This window comes from Xenopus laevis, chromosome 9_10S (genome assembly GCF_017654675.1).
Source record: "Xenopus laevis strain J_2021 chromosome 9_10S, Xenopus_laevis_v10.1, whole genome shotgun sequence".
NCBI classification, from domain to species: domain Eukaryota; kingdom Metazoa; phylum Chordata; class Amphibia; order Anura; family Pipidae; genus Xenopus; species Xenopus laevis.
In genome coordinates, this window is record NC_054388.1 from 73,010,651 (window position 1) to 73,027,222 (window position 16,572).

The 16,572-nt window shown below is 39.2% G+C and overlaps 1 pseudogene; it reads left to right on the forward strand.

Moving 5' to 3' along the window:
- The first annotated feature begins 5,473 nt into the window (after positions 1-5,473).
- The window catches only part of LOC108703032, a 93,713-nt pseudogene continuing 82,614 nt past the window's right edge, over positions 5,474-16,572 (forward strand).

Consider the following 16,572-nt stretch of genomic DNA (forward strand, 5'->3'; position numbering starts at 1 on the left):
CTATGGAAAAAGAGGTAACGTTCTGTAAAATTCGCACTTTAGTGGATTTGCAGAGTAACGATCGTTTGCCTGAGTTAAAATTCCCCTGGCGATGTGGTCTCTTTCGCTAGCAAACAGCAAAACCTATTTTAAATGTGCGCAAATGCATAACTTTTCTCATTAAAAATATTTTTCTCCATCAACAACTTTTATTACATTCCCCCTAGTGATGTGTGGGTCAGCCTCATACCCCCGGGAGGCGGGTGCGAGTTGAGCTCTTCTCTGCTCTCCCCGTCCACCACCGTCAAATGCCGACTTCCGGGTCAGCGCAGGTCTATAAAAGAAACCTAGAAGTCAGGCTCGAGCGGGCGTGGGTGGAGGGAGGGCGGGTGGTGGTCGGGCGGGACAGGGAAATCCCGACCTGCCCATCACTTATTCCCCCTAAGAGAGCTTAATACATAAATGACTCTCCTTATATGCACCACGAAACATACAGTATATACCCACATATACACTAGCACATACAATATTTATTAAACGTGGGTGGAGGGAGGGCGGGTGGCTGGCAGGAGCGGGGGGATTTTCCGACCCGCACATCACTAATTCCCCCTAAGAGTGCTTAGAACATAAATGACTTTACTTCTGTGCACCACAAAACATACAGTATATGCCCACATATGCACTAGCACATACAATATAATAGTACAGTAAAACGTAATTGATATTGCTTTCTTTAATCAAGCTTTTGATACATTCATCTTTGTTCCTCAGCAATCAGAATTGTTCTGTAAGGTGTTAGGGGTCAGAAGCCATGAGGCTTGAAAATGTCATCTAGCGCCAATATTAGAAGATCTTATTTTCCTATTACTTCCGATGTGGGGAGCAGAAATTGCTATTTGCCTCAGGGGCACTCTTTAAGGCCCACATTTTACAAGCTATTAAACATATCTTATATTACAAGCTATTAAGCACATCTTAGATTGTGATGAAGTTTTGAAAATGTCAGAGTGAGTGTAATTACTAAACTGTTGAGATGGATTTAAAAACCTCATTTAACTTGGCAAGGGGTCTTGATTTTCCTTCTAATCACCTATTTCCCTTTTCTAGATGTTAATGAAAAGACAAGGCTGTCTGAATTCCTGGTACCGCTTACAAGATCCATCTACTTTTCAATAAACTGTACATATCTGGAAATAAATCCCTTTCTGGACTTATTAGTATTAAGCATTTGATAACTTCAAAACAGGCCTTTCATTCTCATCATATATGACCCAATTCCTTTTCTATAAACCATGACGTTTTTATTTTTCTTTGTAATATTATGTTGGTATATACGCTGTGAATGATATGTTGGATTTGATATTCAAATAAAACTTTAAATTACAAATGAAAAATAAAGACAAGGCTGCCTAAAGCTTTGCTCTGTCATGTTGATCAGAAATAGGATCCAATCTACTGGTTCTCCTCATGCCCAGAAACAATGATGTTCCAACATCTGCTAAATTGTGCTTTAATAGGGCAAACATCTGGGAAACATTAGTGATGGTGTGTTATATTAAAGTCATGTATTGTCCATTCTATTTGACTATAATTTATGTTGCAATTAATAGCACACTTTATCAATATATTTTTCTAGTCATCCCACTTTTAGTCAAATTTGTATATAGAGTTAAGCCTTTAAGACTGGGACCAGATAAAAAAACGTTTGTACAGTGCCGAAGTTTAAACTGACCTGCAACATTCCCTTTTGGCTGCCGGTATGCAGCACAAGTATCACCAATGACAATCCATGAAAATTGCAGTAGGCAATGTTTACTGAGCAAAATGTACCAGTTTGGGTTCGACAGGCTATCACAGTCACCCTGCTGCTCTATTTCCATATTTCAAGCAAACTGGTGGGGAGCAGCTGGTTCAATAATTATCATTTTGCTATTGTCCTTTCAGATTTTAAAATGAGAAAAGAGGGACACAAATAGATATTATGAAGATATAAATAGGGAAGAACTAATCAAATGTAAACTTAAACCATTTAAGAGAAGTGTGGGTGTAGACGTCTGGTTCTCACCTTAGCAGGCCAGGATCAGCCCAGTTACTAGTTACCACTTGTCTATGAAGATTTTCATTCATCCAGGTCATGGTATATCTAGTAAAAGTAATTCAGTAAAAAATAAAATTTAGTAAAACAACTGGACTTGCTGTGTAATCATTGAAGATGTTACCACTAGATACCACTTGTTAGATACTATGTTTGTTTCTTCCTCAGTTACTGTCCATTTCCAGTTTCCCCAGTATAACCTCCCTTATCACATGCTTGGACGTTCATCATAGATACTAGGTTTTATATGGTTATTTATTCCTTTGTGGCATACTGTGTATGACTGTGGTTCCTTCATATTTACATATGTTTACACAAAATGCAAAGGGTTTTTTTTGTTTGAGTTTGATGAGTAATTATTCTACTGATGACTAATTTCTGTTTTTAGCTTTGTTGACTGTCTGAGTCTTAAAATAGGAGACTGTGTGGCCCTATGACAGCGTTTTGCATGCACTTGAAATGGTGGATTGGGGTTGTCATGATTGTATCCAGGGCTGCTTTAAGGTACCAGTTGGCCCAGGACAACGATTGTGTTACTGGCTTCCACCGCCCAGTGCATTCTCTATGCCATTTGTGCTGGGTCCATCTGGCACAGTGGATTAACTACCTGGTGCCACACCCCTCTGCAAAAAAAATGTTGGAGGGGCCCAACGATCACAGCATCACCTACCCTGCCCTCCACTTTCCCACTCACTTTCAGATTGGAATGGGGATTGGGCCTGATCTTCCCTGTTATGCCAGTTAACTTGATAGTTATGCCAGTCACTCTGTAGCTCCAGCCTTCACCTCACATGCTGCAGTAGAATTTTTATTACAGAAGCTGGTAGGACTGCGCACTGTATTTGAAGAAGAGCACAGTTCTAAAGGCATCTTTAAAAAGTTGGATGGGGCACATATTTATTTATTTTTGTCTCAGTTCTGGAAAAATTTTCATTGGGGAGAACACTTACAGTCCCAAAAAATTGTTATAGAAAAGCACAGGTAAACCTGAATATACTAAGGCAGACAATCAAGAAATGTTCTGCACTTATTGAAGTAGACATGATCCCTTGATGTGCCATTATGGACCAACAGCCATGGGAACAGATAGAAAATGGTGATAATGAAAAGAAATGCTCTACAGCTCTTCTAGATGATTAAAATGAGGGGTCTAACATCTTTGATGGATGCTTCTGTGAAAGTAAAAAATCTGTTGGTGGGCAACCTGTCCTAGTGGACCTGGGCAAATACCCCTTTTGTTAATTTATTATAAAAACCACCCTGATTTCTGAAATCAATGTGAATGATGTTAAAGCAAGTGAAATCAAGTTATTCTTTTGACTGAGAAAGGTTGCAACTGGTATGATTTCAGACAGTGACACAGCTAGAATTTACTTTGCCGAAACAGAAAAATCATTTGGGCCCCCCTTAATCATTTATCATAAATGTACACTAAAGCTACTAAACAGTCAATAGCCTTAGGCCCTTAGCAGTTACAAAGTCTGCTTCATCTCTTGTTATGACCCTAATTCCAGACATATCAAGGCAAATACTAATAAAGAATAATAATTTATGACAATACGCATGGCATTATTGCATCCCTCTATTCCTCCTACAAAACCTAAGGGCTTGTTCTTGTAATGCTATACCTGGAGCATTTCACTTCCAGATAACAACCCCACAGTGATGTCAGGCCTTTCCCAATGGGATGCTAGGACATTTCACCAGCTGGCTTCTTTTAAGGGGATTATAACATTACATATAGAAAGTGACAAGAAGCCAACATGGTAATTACTAAGATTTAGGAAGACTGAAACTGTACCTCCCAAGAATATAGAGGAATATAAAACAAACGGGAATTATTCACAGTTACATGGTCAATTTGGGTTTAAAAATAATTATGTAAAAAGTTCAGTTCAATGTATTTTACAGTATCAGTGAACCCATATTTGGAAGAAAAGCACATTTTCCAATTACGTATCTCATTAATCTGGTGTGAAGTTGAGAGTGCAGAAACTGGGCTCCTTTGCGCTCTGCACCCACCAGCATTCCCTGAATGACGTATAAGTTAGGGGCAAGGGGAAGGGGGACGCTTACGTGCCTCACCCCACCCATCCTGTATAAATACAATGCTGTATTCATTGGTAAAGCACAGGTCTTAGTGAAAAGTGCAGGGCAGGGTGCAATATATAGATGAGGGCCCAACCTCTTCTCAAAGGTATTAATGGAATCTGCCATCAAAACATCACCATGTAGAACATTACCCAGCCTCACCTCCCTCACACTAAAGAGCAATTATATGTACATCTTCCCTATATTATTTAAATATATATTTTTAATACAGTTAGTTAGGCAAAAAATGTAATGTATAAAGGCTGGAGTGACTGGATGTCTAACCTAATATGACAGAACACAACTTCCTGCTTTTCAGCTCTCTTGGTTTCCACTGACTGGTTACCCTGCTGACCAAGCAGTAACCAATCAGTGACTTGAGGGGGGGGCACATGGGCCAGAACTGTTGCTTTTGAAGCTTAGCTGCATGCAAAGGATTAATTGCAAACTCACTGAACAGTTATGTCAAATTTTGCCCCCCTTCAAGTCGCTGAAAAGCAGGAAGTAGTGTTCTGTTATTTTATGTTAGACATCCAGTCACTCCAGCCTTTATACATTACATTTTTGGCTAACTAACTTTATAAGAAACATTTTTTATTTTGCACAGCCTATCTTTTTATCCAGTTTATATTTTTACCCTGAACTGTTCCTTTAAAAGTAATGAAAATATCATGTACCATTGCCCTGCACTGGTAAAAACTTCTCTGTTTGCTTCAGAAACACTACTATAGTTCATATAAACAAGCTGCTGTGTAGCAATGGCAGAAATTGAAAAAAGGCTATATGGCACAGGTTAAATAGTGGATAACAGATAAAGCCATTATGTTCTACAGAGCTTATCTGCTATCGGCTGAGTAACCTGAGCCTTTTCTCATTTGAATGGCTGCCCAATTGCTACACAGCAGCTTATTTATAGAAACAATAGTAGTGCTTCTGAAGCAAATACAGCAGCTTTACCAGTGCAGGTCAACACTGCGTTATATTTGTATTACTTTAAAAAAACTTTCATTTTTTTGGTGTAAAAACAATCCTATTGGATTTATTTAACGATTAAATGATATTTGGCAGACTTAAGGTATGGTGATCCTAATAATAAAAAATACCTTTTTTTCTGGAAAACCCCAGGTCCCAATTATTCTGCATAATATTTCATATCTGTACTGACAGACTTTGGAAAACAAATTTAAACTAATCTCTATTCCAAGTAATTCTTAAAGAAGTTCTCAACTAAACAATAGCACCATTCATGTATTTGGTAGCATTCATGCATAATGCTTTTATTTCTCCAAGGTGTGTTTATTAGCAGTACCTGTGCAACCAGTAAACAGGAAATGTCACTTTTCAAAAGGGCAATAGTTTGTTTTGTGTCCTGAATCTAGTAGTGCACATGCATAGTAGAGAGTGGTAACTAGTAAGGGACAGTCTCCTTAGCAACCAAACAGACAGGCAGTAGGGACACAGACATGCCAGGGACAAACTGGTTCTCCTGCTGCTGTTGTTAAAACTATAGCAGATTTCTGCTAATCCTACCCAGAAAACAGAGCAAGGAGCAAGAATCATTCCCTTGATTTACTGTTTATTTTTACTGCACCACAAATTGGATTTGTCATAGCTGTAATCTCTCTGGAAACTTGTGCAATTGAATGCAGAAGTCATGTCTCACACGTAAGTAGAAGCGATTGGCAATTCCAGATTGGTTGTTTACTTTCAGGAAACAGGAACATCTCTTATGTTATCTGTATAGACTTTTTCTTTTTTTTGCTCATTTTTGGACAGCTCATAATTCCCCATTTATTTCTCATTTCCTCTTCTGAATGCTTTATTCTTTAAGTAGACATTACTAGCTCATTCTGTGTGTTATTTTTTTAAGTCTTGCTTTTGGTTATGAATGGGAATAATCCCTGTTTCTGTCATTTGGAAAATATGTTCAGCACAGCTCCATAATGGTGTTTAACATGGCAATAATATGATGAACTTTTAGTCTGCATTTCTGATGCCCAAAGCCATGCATTGCAGCTGGGAAAGTAATTAGTTTGTTAATTAAATAGATGAAATGCGTAATTAAAGGAAATTGTGTGTGGTCAGACACAGCCTTTAGTGGTTTAATTATCGAGCCTCCATGACAATTTTGAAACCACACTGATTTCTTAGAATTATTTTCCTAAGGCAAGGGCCACACAGGCATGTGGCCCTATGTGACAAGGAACAGCTAGCCTCGCAGCGGAGTAAAGCCTGTGTTTGAAATGCTGAAGGGGGTTTCACACTGCTTCCATGGCTTATGTCACTTGCAGTGTTTGCTTTACCTTATACATGGCTAATAAAAAGTGACTATCACTGTCATATACAAACTGTAGCTTTACTCAGAGGGCATCACTTTCTTGGTATGGGTGCATATAATAATCCATGCCCATAACCCGTAACAATGAAATTGCCCATATTATCTTTTGATAAAGATCCTTGTCATTTTTCTAATCATGTTTTATGAAATTGCGATACATTTGTAGAGTGTAAACAATGCAGATGAGAGAAGCCATTTTATATATGCTAGATCTATAGCAAAAGTTTTTTTTATTCAATATTTAGCTCTTTCAAGTGTTATTTTTTGTTTGTCGCACAGAAGCCCCTCTTAAGGACTGTGGCACACAGAGCAAATTCAAGCGATCAAATTTGTTTCTTTGTGGTATTAGTATCAGTGGACACACAGGGCAGGTGATTAGCACTTGGAAACACTCACTGACAGATTTCAATAACTTGACTTTCTGACCACAGTCCTCATGCTACCATTTTATCTGAAACTACATATCGAAATTTGGAGGTGGCACCAGAGAAATACAATCTGCCCTCATAAAAACTTGTCACCATCTTGGAAAGTGTCTGCAACACTCACATGCTCAGTGGGCTCTGAGCAGCTGATGAGAAGCTAAGCTTAGGGGTTGTCGCAAATTATCAAGTAGCAAATGAGGTTGGCCTGTAATATAATCTGATGCTAAAGAGCTGACCATTTTGATGTTAGTTGCATTAGTTTCTGTGTTGCCATGTAGTAATTATCTGTATTAATTAATGGGACATATTTGGAGTCACAAATCTTCCCTGCTAAAGGGCTATGGTTGCCTAGAGCTGGTACAGAAGCCCAAAACATAATGTACAGCATTTCTAGTTTACTTCTTTACTGAAGCTTTAGTTCTCCTTTAAAGCTCTAGATTTGGTCCACCAGCTTAACCAATCTGGACTATACTTTCAGACTTTCTGGGTATGTAGAGTATGTCAGCTCAGAGATCATTTCCACAGACCTTCCTGTGATCCTGTGTAATTGCGGTTTGTCTTTTTTTAAATCCATCTGTGATGCCATAGAACCTCACTTGCTGTAGTTCAATTGTTTGGGTTGTTAGCAAAAAATACAACTATAGAATGTGTCCTTCTATGTGAATAGCCAGTACATCATGCAGTAACTGTCTATTCAGCCCACAGGCCAGTTGATAGGATACCCTGAAGTGCTAGCCATAAACACATTTCAAGCACAGATGGCCCAGACAGTCTGAAAGTAGCCAAGTGTGAACTGTAGTGTTTTTCAATAGCTGCAGCAAAGCCAGTTGATTGAGTGTCCCAGATTTATAGAAAGGGTTTATAATACCAACGGGACACAAGTTGGTCTTTAAACTACTTTTATTTAATATTGTTGACATGAAAGATCATTGTCATGATGGCATAGAACCTGTGTAATTGTAAATAAAATTAAAGTTAATCGTGCCTTCTAGCCCTCCTCTACTGCTCACTGTGCCCTTGGTCGCACAGTTCCCATGTTTAATCTAAAATTACTATATTGTTTATATGTAATTAAAAGAAGGCCCATTTTAGAACTTCAAACTGCCTTGGAGCTGTTCTGATTAAAGTCCTGCCCAGCAATAAGCAGGCTGTCAGCAATAGGGTTAGAAGGAGTTATTTGTTATTAAACAAATTCATCGGTGTTGAATTACAAAATAAAAAAAATAAGACAAGATAAGTATGTCTATACTTTAGCAATGATAATGCTAGTCAACCTGCTTTTTGATGCTGATAAAATCTTTGCTTATTTCATATTGCCTAGAGTATGGTTTTTGTAACCTTTTTTTAACAGTATCTAAATGAAGTGAATTAATTAGCATACTGGCACAAAAACTGGTTTAGAACCACCTGTGCACCTAATTTATAATGACCATTTTCTGTATTAAGAAGACACATTAATTTTTTTTATGGGTGTCATGGGGGTCCTGCATGTCCAATGAACACCCAAATCTAATTATTGGGTCCTGGCCCATAGGTTAAGAATTTAATGCCTAAACATTATCAGAATGTTTCTTTTTACTTTTGCCATCTTGTTTTTGTAAATGTCTCTCTGTGGCTATGATGTACGTGGCACAGCTTCTGCTACTGCTGATTCCTTGAATTTAAGGGTAAAATAATGTCATTACTTTACAAAGCTTTTACGTATGCAGCAGCACCTTAATTGTGCACCTTTTCTGATTATAATTTGATGCTTGTCACAATTTCATATTAACTTGTTTTATGGGCATATCCTCTTATGCATAATTTTGATTGAAAAGCCTTTATTTAAAAGCTCAGTTAAATGTGAAGCAAGAAATAAATTTCTTTCTATTCGCCGCACATAGAGAGAGGGTGTATTTCCAGGGCACATACTTGCCAGCATAGTATGTGGTACCGGATTGGTTTATTGAGTCACACTATCAAACTACAACTTTTCTTATCATCTGATCCACTTTATCAGACTATCTAAAAACATTATGTTTCACCAAGCAGAAGTCATCCACTAGACTCTGGGCATTTGAAGATCTAATGTGCTGCAGCCAGGCTCCTCAATGGGGCTTTTAATAAGTTCATTGCCCTTCACGCTGGTTATATCTCTGTAAGACTTGTCTCTTCTCTCATCCTTCACAGGAATGAACAGATATGAACACAGGATACATAGTGCTCCTATTACTTTAGTGAAGACTGAGAGAGATTTGCCAGAGTTATTTTTAAAGGTGAAATGTGTGTAGCGATCAGGAGCGTTCTGCCTCATTATATCACAGCTATTCCTTGATACGGCAGATTTATTTAATAGAGAAGAATCAGTAGATTAAGCCTTTATGACTAATCTTCCCTACATATAAGCCTTGTATTATATCTAACCTGAATAATATATGGATCGTTAGGGTATTCACTGTTAAACATCTTTTTTTTCTGTGGGTTATAACAAGCAGTGAGGCAAAGGTACTGATTATACATTCATGGCAGTACAAAGATTATCCAGTCCTAGGGGAATGGATAAAGATATGCGCCATGCAGACTTTGTATTGATCCCTTTATTTCATGTTTGGATTGGGATGCTCCTTTAACCATTGTATACTATTTATATCATGTTTTAGTACACAGCAATTAATGTAGTATTAAAGCCATAGCATAGTGGTGTGTATTTAAATGCAAAAATAATAAAGCTAATGTATCCATTGTGTTTTTATTCTCATATGGACCATAAGAATAATAAAACATTTCATGGGTGAGTGCTTTTGAAAATGCACCCAGCCTCTAGTACTGCCCCACAAGCTGACCTGAAAAACAAATGAGCAATTGACTTCCTGATTTTTGTTGGCAGGAACGATCACTTCTTTGATTCTATAATTTATTCCTACACTCTTGCAGATAAAAAAAGTCTACTTTCTAACACCATTTTACACCAACCACTTTATGTGATGGTGTGATGGAGTATAAGAAGTTCTGGTATTTTGTTTTCAATGTAGCTGTATTTGATTATGTGATGAGGGCATGTCTCATGGGTTTAGAGGTTTGTGGGTCAGTATGTTTCCTCTTGGCATATATTAGTGGAAAGGTTTGTATTCTGCGAGAGTTACATTTGCATAAGGCCAGTTTTCTCACACCCTCAGGGGACTTGTTTTCTGATTTCATTTTTTCATACCCCCTATAAGGTTTAACATTTGTTTATACTCCCACTTAGCTAATAACAAGGTTATAGATAAAGAAAAAACATGGTTATATCCAGAAGTGTTCTCCATGAGACAAGGTGAGATCCTTAACCACAAATCTAGACAGAAAGTGTCTTTTATGTATTTGGAATTAATTATTGAATAATGCCTGTTATGCCTGTTGACATTGCCATTAGAAACAATACCATGGTTTAGGTAGGCTGTTTAAGTCAGGATGTTATTTTATTTTTTGCTGTTGGCCAAACAACCAAACAACATGGTTTCTAATGGTTAACTCCACCCATTTTTTTAGTTTTCATAATGAAAGTAGTTGTAATTGAAGCTACATTGTTCTAAGATTCAGAACCAGCAGTTCAGAAAGGGACAAACAAATTCTGCTTAATTTTTTTAAAATAAATGTATTATGGAAAGTTGCTTAAAATTAGATTTTCTTTCATTATGAAAACAGGTTTTAGCAGGATTACCTTGTAATTCTTCAGTCTGCTTCCTTTATTTTGGTCTTGTTCTGAACTATTAAATCTCACCTCAATGTCCTGACTATACCCTTTTTGAAACCCCCCTCAGCTTGGTGATTCACTGGCCCTCTGGGATACCAGGAAAAAGAGAAAACTCCTGATGGTCCAGGTGTCATTGGGCCCTCCTGCTCTAAACATTTGGCCCATTTTGTGGTTATTCCCTATTTCTGTTTACTTGTGGGCCCCTGGAATTCCAATTCAACATTGACCGAAAATCTACTTTCATCTGTCTTTACTACAGTACATGTATTGCTGCTAAACACATTTATCATTGGACATCTCCCAGTTTTTACACTTTCTTATGCAAGGGATTATTAAACTTATAAATATTGTATTTTATCATCACCAGTTTAGAATTCTCTCTAAAAAAAAATTTTTTATTTTTGCCACGTTTACTCTCCTTTGCTACCACAGACCTTCCCCTTTACATTCCAACATTCAGTTTAAAGCCTGGATTAATCCTCTGTACACTTGTCTTTCTAATCTTCTAATACCATCCTGTCATTGCTATCAATCTTTCCACTCTGACCCACAATATATGGCTTTTCTTCCTTCTTGTACCCACACACCCACACATAGTTATGCACTTCCTTGAGACTGCATCTTTTTCAGGGAAATGTATCTTGTTCTTAAATCCCCAGAATAAATCTCTCCACATTTTTCAAGCATGTTACTCACTCTCTTTATCTGATTTATTCTTTGTGTCATGCTAATAAAATACAATTTAATCCAATGCATAAGACACAAGCAAGATGCAAACACAATTTAAAGGAGAAAAAAACCCTACCCCCTACCCTACATAACCCTCCTCCCCCCCTAGCCTAGCTGCCCTCCTCGGGCAAATGCCCCTAACTCTTTACTTACCCCTCCGTGCAGAATGTGTCCAGCGAACTTCACTGGCGCCATCGTCAGCTGCTTCGGTAAGCTTAGGAATGAGACCGGTGCTTTGCGGCATGTGCAGTTGTCGCAAAACAGAAAATTTCTCCAACTGCGCATGCGCTGCTTTGTCAGTCTCATTCCAAAGATTACCAAAGAGAAGAAAATGGTTGCTGTGAACTCCGCTGGACTGCACAGAGGGTTAAGTAAAGAGTTAGGGGCATTTGCCCAGGAGGGGGGTGCGTCTATGAAGGGGAGGGGGTAGGGTTTTTTTTATTAAGGGTTTGATTCACCTTTAAAGAAGGTATAGTGATATTTAAAGGGATACTGATGACTGGCACACAATAAGCCACCACTGTACATTGTGGGTAAATCCATGTATCAGTGCCCTAATGTAATCTTGGGCCTTCTTTGCCAAGCCCAATGTTGCAGTGCAGATATTGAGGGTGTTGATGAACATCAATAGCACCAGACCTTCCTGCCTATTTGGGAATGTTGGCAGCACCTCATCACTTAACTAGCTCATTTGTCAACCTCTGGGTAAGTTGTGAGTTGCTTGAGGCACTTGTGGGTCTCTTTCTGAGACTAGGTAGATTGGATTTTTAAAGGTGCAGAAGAGCCTGCTGGAGCTTTTTCTCCTAGTGCAGTAGCAGACTGAGAGTATTAGGGCAGGCAAAGAACCAGCCTGTTATTCTGAGCTTTTTGAATAAGGCAGTGATCCCCAACTAGTGGCTTTTGAGCAGCATGTTGCTCACCAAGCCCTTGGATGTTGCTCCCAGTGGCCTCAAAGTAGTTGTTTATTTTTAAATTTTTGGCTTGAAGGCAAGTTTTAATGCATAAAAAATAGATGTACTGCCAAGTAGAGCCTCCTGTAGACTGCCAGTCCACATAGGGGCTACTAAATATCCAATCACAGCACATATAAGGCACCCCCAGGAATTTTTTTGTTGCTCTCCAACTTCTTTTACATTTAAATGTTTCTCACGGGTACTAAAGGTTGGGGTACAACAACTGAAAACACTGGATCACTGGGTTGCACATTTCATATGTACATGAAACAAGCTTCATTCGAGTATACACATATGAAGATAGATCAGGAAGCACTGGCGTGTGAGTAGTGAAGGACCTTGTGGGAATTTTCACCAAGGTGAGCCTGGTACAGAACCATAAAGCACTGAGGGTAGCTTGGCAAATCCGAGGAAGGGTTGGGGATTTGGTACCTGCTACTGAGGCACACACTGCACTCGTAATGACAAATGTCAAAAATTGTTAAAAAGGGGGAGAGTTAAATAATATTATAGAACAAGCCTAGAAATCCTCCTTGCCAAGAGCTCCAAGCAGGTGGGCTACATGGATACATATCCCATCATGCCATCACAGGCTCTCTTCTAGTGTAAGTACAGTGGTTAAATGAAAATTGTGTGTGTGTCTATCTATCTATCCATTCATATATGTTCTGTACCCAAGGTAACAGTACTAGGAGTCTCAACCTGTGGTGTATTATATTGGACTGTCTGAGAGCAGGTACCTTCATGAAAGAGCTAGCTGGAATTCCCTCATAAGAAGGTTTCTTTTCTAACCCTGTGGTTTTTCATTTCTGACTCCAATGTCAGGTTTCCTTGTGCCTTTGTTATCTTGCTTCAGACAACAGAGATGGGGAAAATCAGGACATGCTGCTAGTTTTTAGTTATGCTCATAAACTGCATTTGAATTTAGTTACAGTGAAAGGTGATAGGGGCTGTCTCTCCTTAAATGTCTGTGTGATAAAAGGGTATTACACAGTGTCCCTGGATTACTGTAATACAATACAACAGGGCTGTCCAACTGGCGGCCCACGGGCCGACCCCCCCTCATGTGGCCCTCCACATCAAAGTCTGCCTGCTGTGTTTGCTTACCATATGTAAAATGTAACAGGTATCACTACAGAGATAACTGGCCCCTGCATTATTTAAACCTCAAATTCAGTCTAATCCCCTGCATTGTTCACACCTGTGATCCCCCTGTATTGTTCCCACTTGTGACACCTCTGTTGTTCACTCCCCTAAAACCCTGTACTGTTCTACCTGAGGCCCAGACTGAAACTGCCCACATTGTTCACCTGTTCACACCTTATACAAAATGCTAATGGCGCACCAGCACTGTGTCACTGTATGTAGTACATATTAGACTGGTCCTGATTCCTGTCTCCTGCTCTGTTCTGCCTTCCCTGTACTCCCTGTGTGTGTCATACTTTGTATTTGTTCTGGGGGTTTGTTAGCATTTGAAAATTATTGTTAGTGCCCCCTAAAGTGTTTAATCATATGCTGGGGTACTGTATTATACACAGGGGAGGAGGAGGCATATGGAATTATGGGGATGTCTTAATATGACTTAACTTTTTTCACATATGAGTGACATCCTTGCCAGGGCAGGCACAAGGTAGTTTGACACCCTAGGCAAGAGCTTCACTTAGTGCCCCCCTGTCCTGCATTACCATTTCCCTCCTTACCATGATGGTTTTTAAATAAAGAGAGCAAGAAAATGTACAACACTTTTTCATTTATATTACTGCCCCTGTACCTGTGCAAGCAAGCTCAGCAGCCATCCATCATACAGCCCTCCTGCAGCCATCATATTGCCCCCTGATCTTTACCTGTGTCAGCAGCAGCCAAATATAAATCTGATCACATCATATTGCCCCCAAGTATTTATGTCACTGTGCCAGTGCCCAGTCCTGCAGCAACAGCAAACATATGGGCCCCAAATCTGTACCTGGCTGTGTCAGCAGGAAGCTTCACACTTTACAGTAATAGAAAGAAAGTCTTCAGTTCAGTGCAACTGAGCAGACAGATTCACACCAAGCAGGCCACCAGCTCTCTACCTCTCTCTGTCACCCAACACATTAGTGACGTCATTGACGCGTATACGCACATCACGGTGCACGGCACAGAAGGAGCTATTACTTGCCGGCAAGAGGGAGAAGGTGAAGGAGAGGGATTCCACCCAACTGGATGACCATGATTACTGAAACAAATTATTAAATAAACGCTTGAAAAAAGTGCGCCCCTCAATGGTGGCGCCCTGGACAGCTGCCTACTCTGCCTACCCCTAGTTCCGGCCATGATCCCTGCAGTGAGCACCAACCATTTGGTTTTTTTGGTGTGCTATTAATGTGGACATTGTCTTGCGGTAACATGGGTGTGGTTTATAGTGGGTCTAGTCTAAAAACAGGGAGTAGCTAACACTGGCTTCCATTATCGGCCCTCCACAATGTAGATTGGAAAAATTCCGGCCCTCGGTACCATAGAAGTTGGACAGCACTGCAATACAAAATTAAAGTTTGTTGTACCTTCCTGCTAACAGAGGAAAATACACACGTAAATATATATATATATATATATATATATATATATATATATATATATATATATATATATATATATATATATTGAGACCTAGCATCAACCTGTATGTACTTTGTGACATCTGTGGTGTTATAGGGGCATCCACTTGATTACTGATGTGAGGTTTTTGTAGACCTCATTTCTATTACCACAGAGTGTGTGTGAGAGGATTCTATACCATATTTCTATAAAGTACAGTTTGAGTTTGTGCAGTTTCAGAGCATCCCAGGTATCTTTTAAAAAACTGGGAGCCCCCTTAGCATGCATGGGTCAGTCCTGGCACAATAATGAAATCACATCATCTTTAATCCCCTTTCGCGGACATGTTCCCTCTTTTGTTACACTCTTGATACTACGAATAGCATGATCCGTGAATTAAAAAGGGACCATATGTTCATAGACAATCACCTGACAGATATACGATCTCAGGCTTTCCCCTTCTTGTACACATTTGTTTTGCTTGGAAAGGGTATTATTAAAGTTCAGTTAGGATTACGAACAGTTCTGTGAAACAGAAGAAAACATTCAGTTTTTAAACATTCAGTTTTCATCAAGAGTGATGACTTCAAGTTGAATCTAGCAAGTTGTAACTTATTGAATAACTTTTTGTCTTGTTGTCATATAAATATCACAGGAGCATGCAAAGTGCTTGAATCTTGTAGGGTGCGCTGAGGTGAAGCTATTAAGAATCTTCTCTGCACAGCACAAGCATAGAAAACAATTGGTAGGGTAAGGCGTCTGCACATTAAAGCTGCCTGAAGACATTCTTAGCTGATGCATTGCCAGTCTCACTATTATACCCAAACAAAGCATGCACCATGGTGATCCTGGATCCCATTGCACATATGCAAACTTAGCCCCACTTTAGCTTAACATGCCAGGGACCTGTAACCCCTCCAGCCAACAAAAGCTATTGAGATCAGAGATCTGCAGCTGCTGTGTGCACCAGCTAAACTGAATAGCCAAACGTGTTAATATTGCTCTGTTATTCTTCATGCTGAAAGACTTTTGAAATAGAGAGCAAGGTTCATTTAAAAGAATTACATGAATTAAATATAAAACACTTTTTTCAAGAGCTATTTCACTATCACTATAAACTACAAGTAGTTAAAGCTCACAGATCTATCATGTACCCTAAATGCTGCTTTAGGGATTTTCAAACAAAAATGGGACAGATACAAATCCATTTGTCCTGCCCATTTGGGGGCAAATTCACTAACCTCCAAAAGTGTAGATTCGCCGGGACAACACTAATTCACTAAAATCCGAAGTTGTGTCCAGGGCACCGAACGCTGGCAAAGTTGCGAAACGAAGTTGCGCTAGCGTTGCCTAATTTGCATACGGCGGGAAGTTAAAGTTCAATGGATGTATATGTTGCAGCAAATACATTACACTACACAATCCCGGCAAACCTTAATAAAAGAAAATAGAGTTGTTATATTGCCCTACACATGAGCCCAGTGTATAGTTTATGTGCCATGTGTTATGTGCCATGTTTTTTTTTGTTACCCCAAAAAAAATTTACGCTCTTTTGCAGCCTATCACCCTGAAAAAAGGAAAAGACACAAGCTTTTTTTGGCATTTAGAAAAATTTTCAGCTGTTTTTTTGGGAATTCCTATCTACTCTATTGCACTTCGCCTGGTCTGAGGTGGCG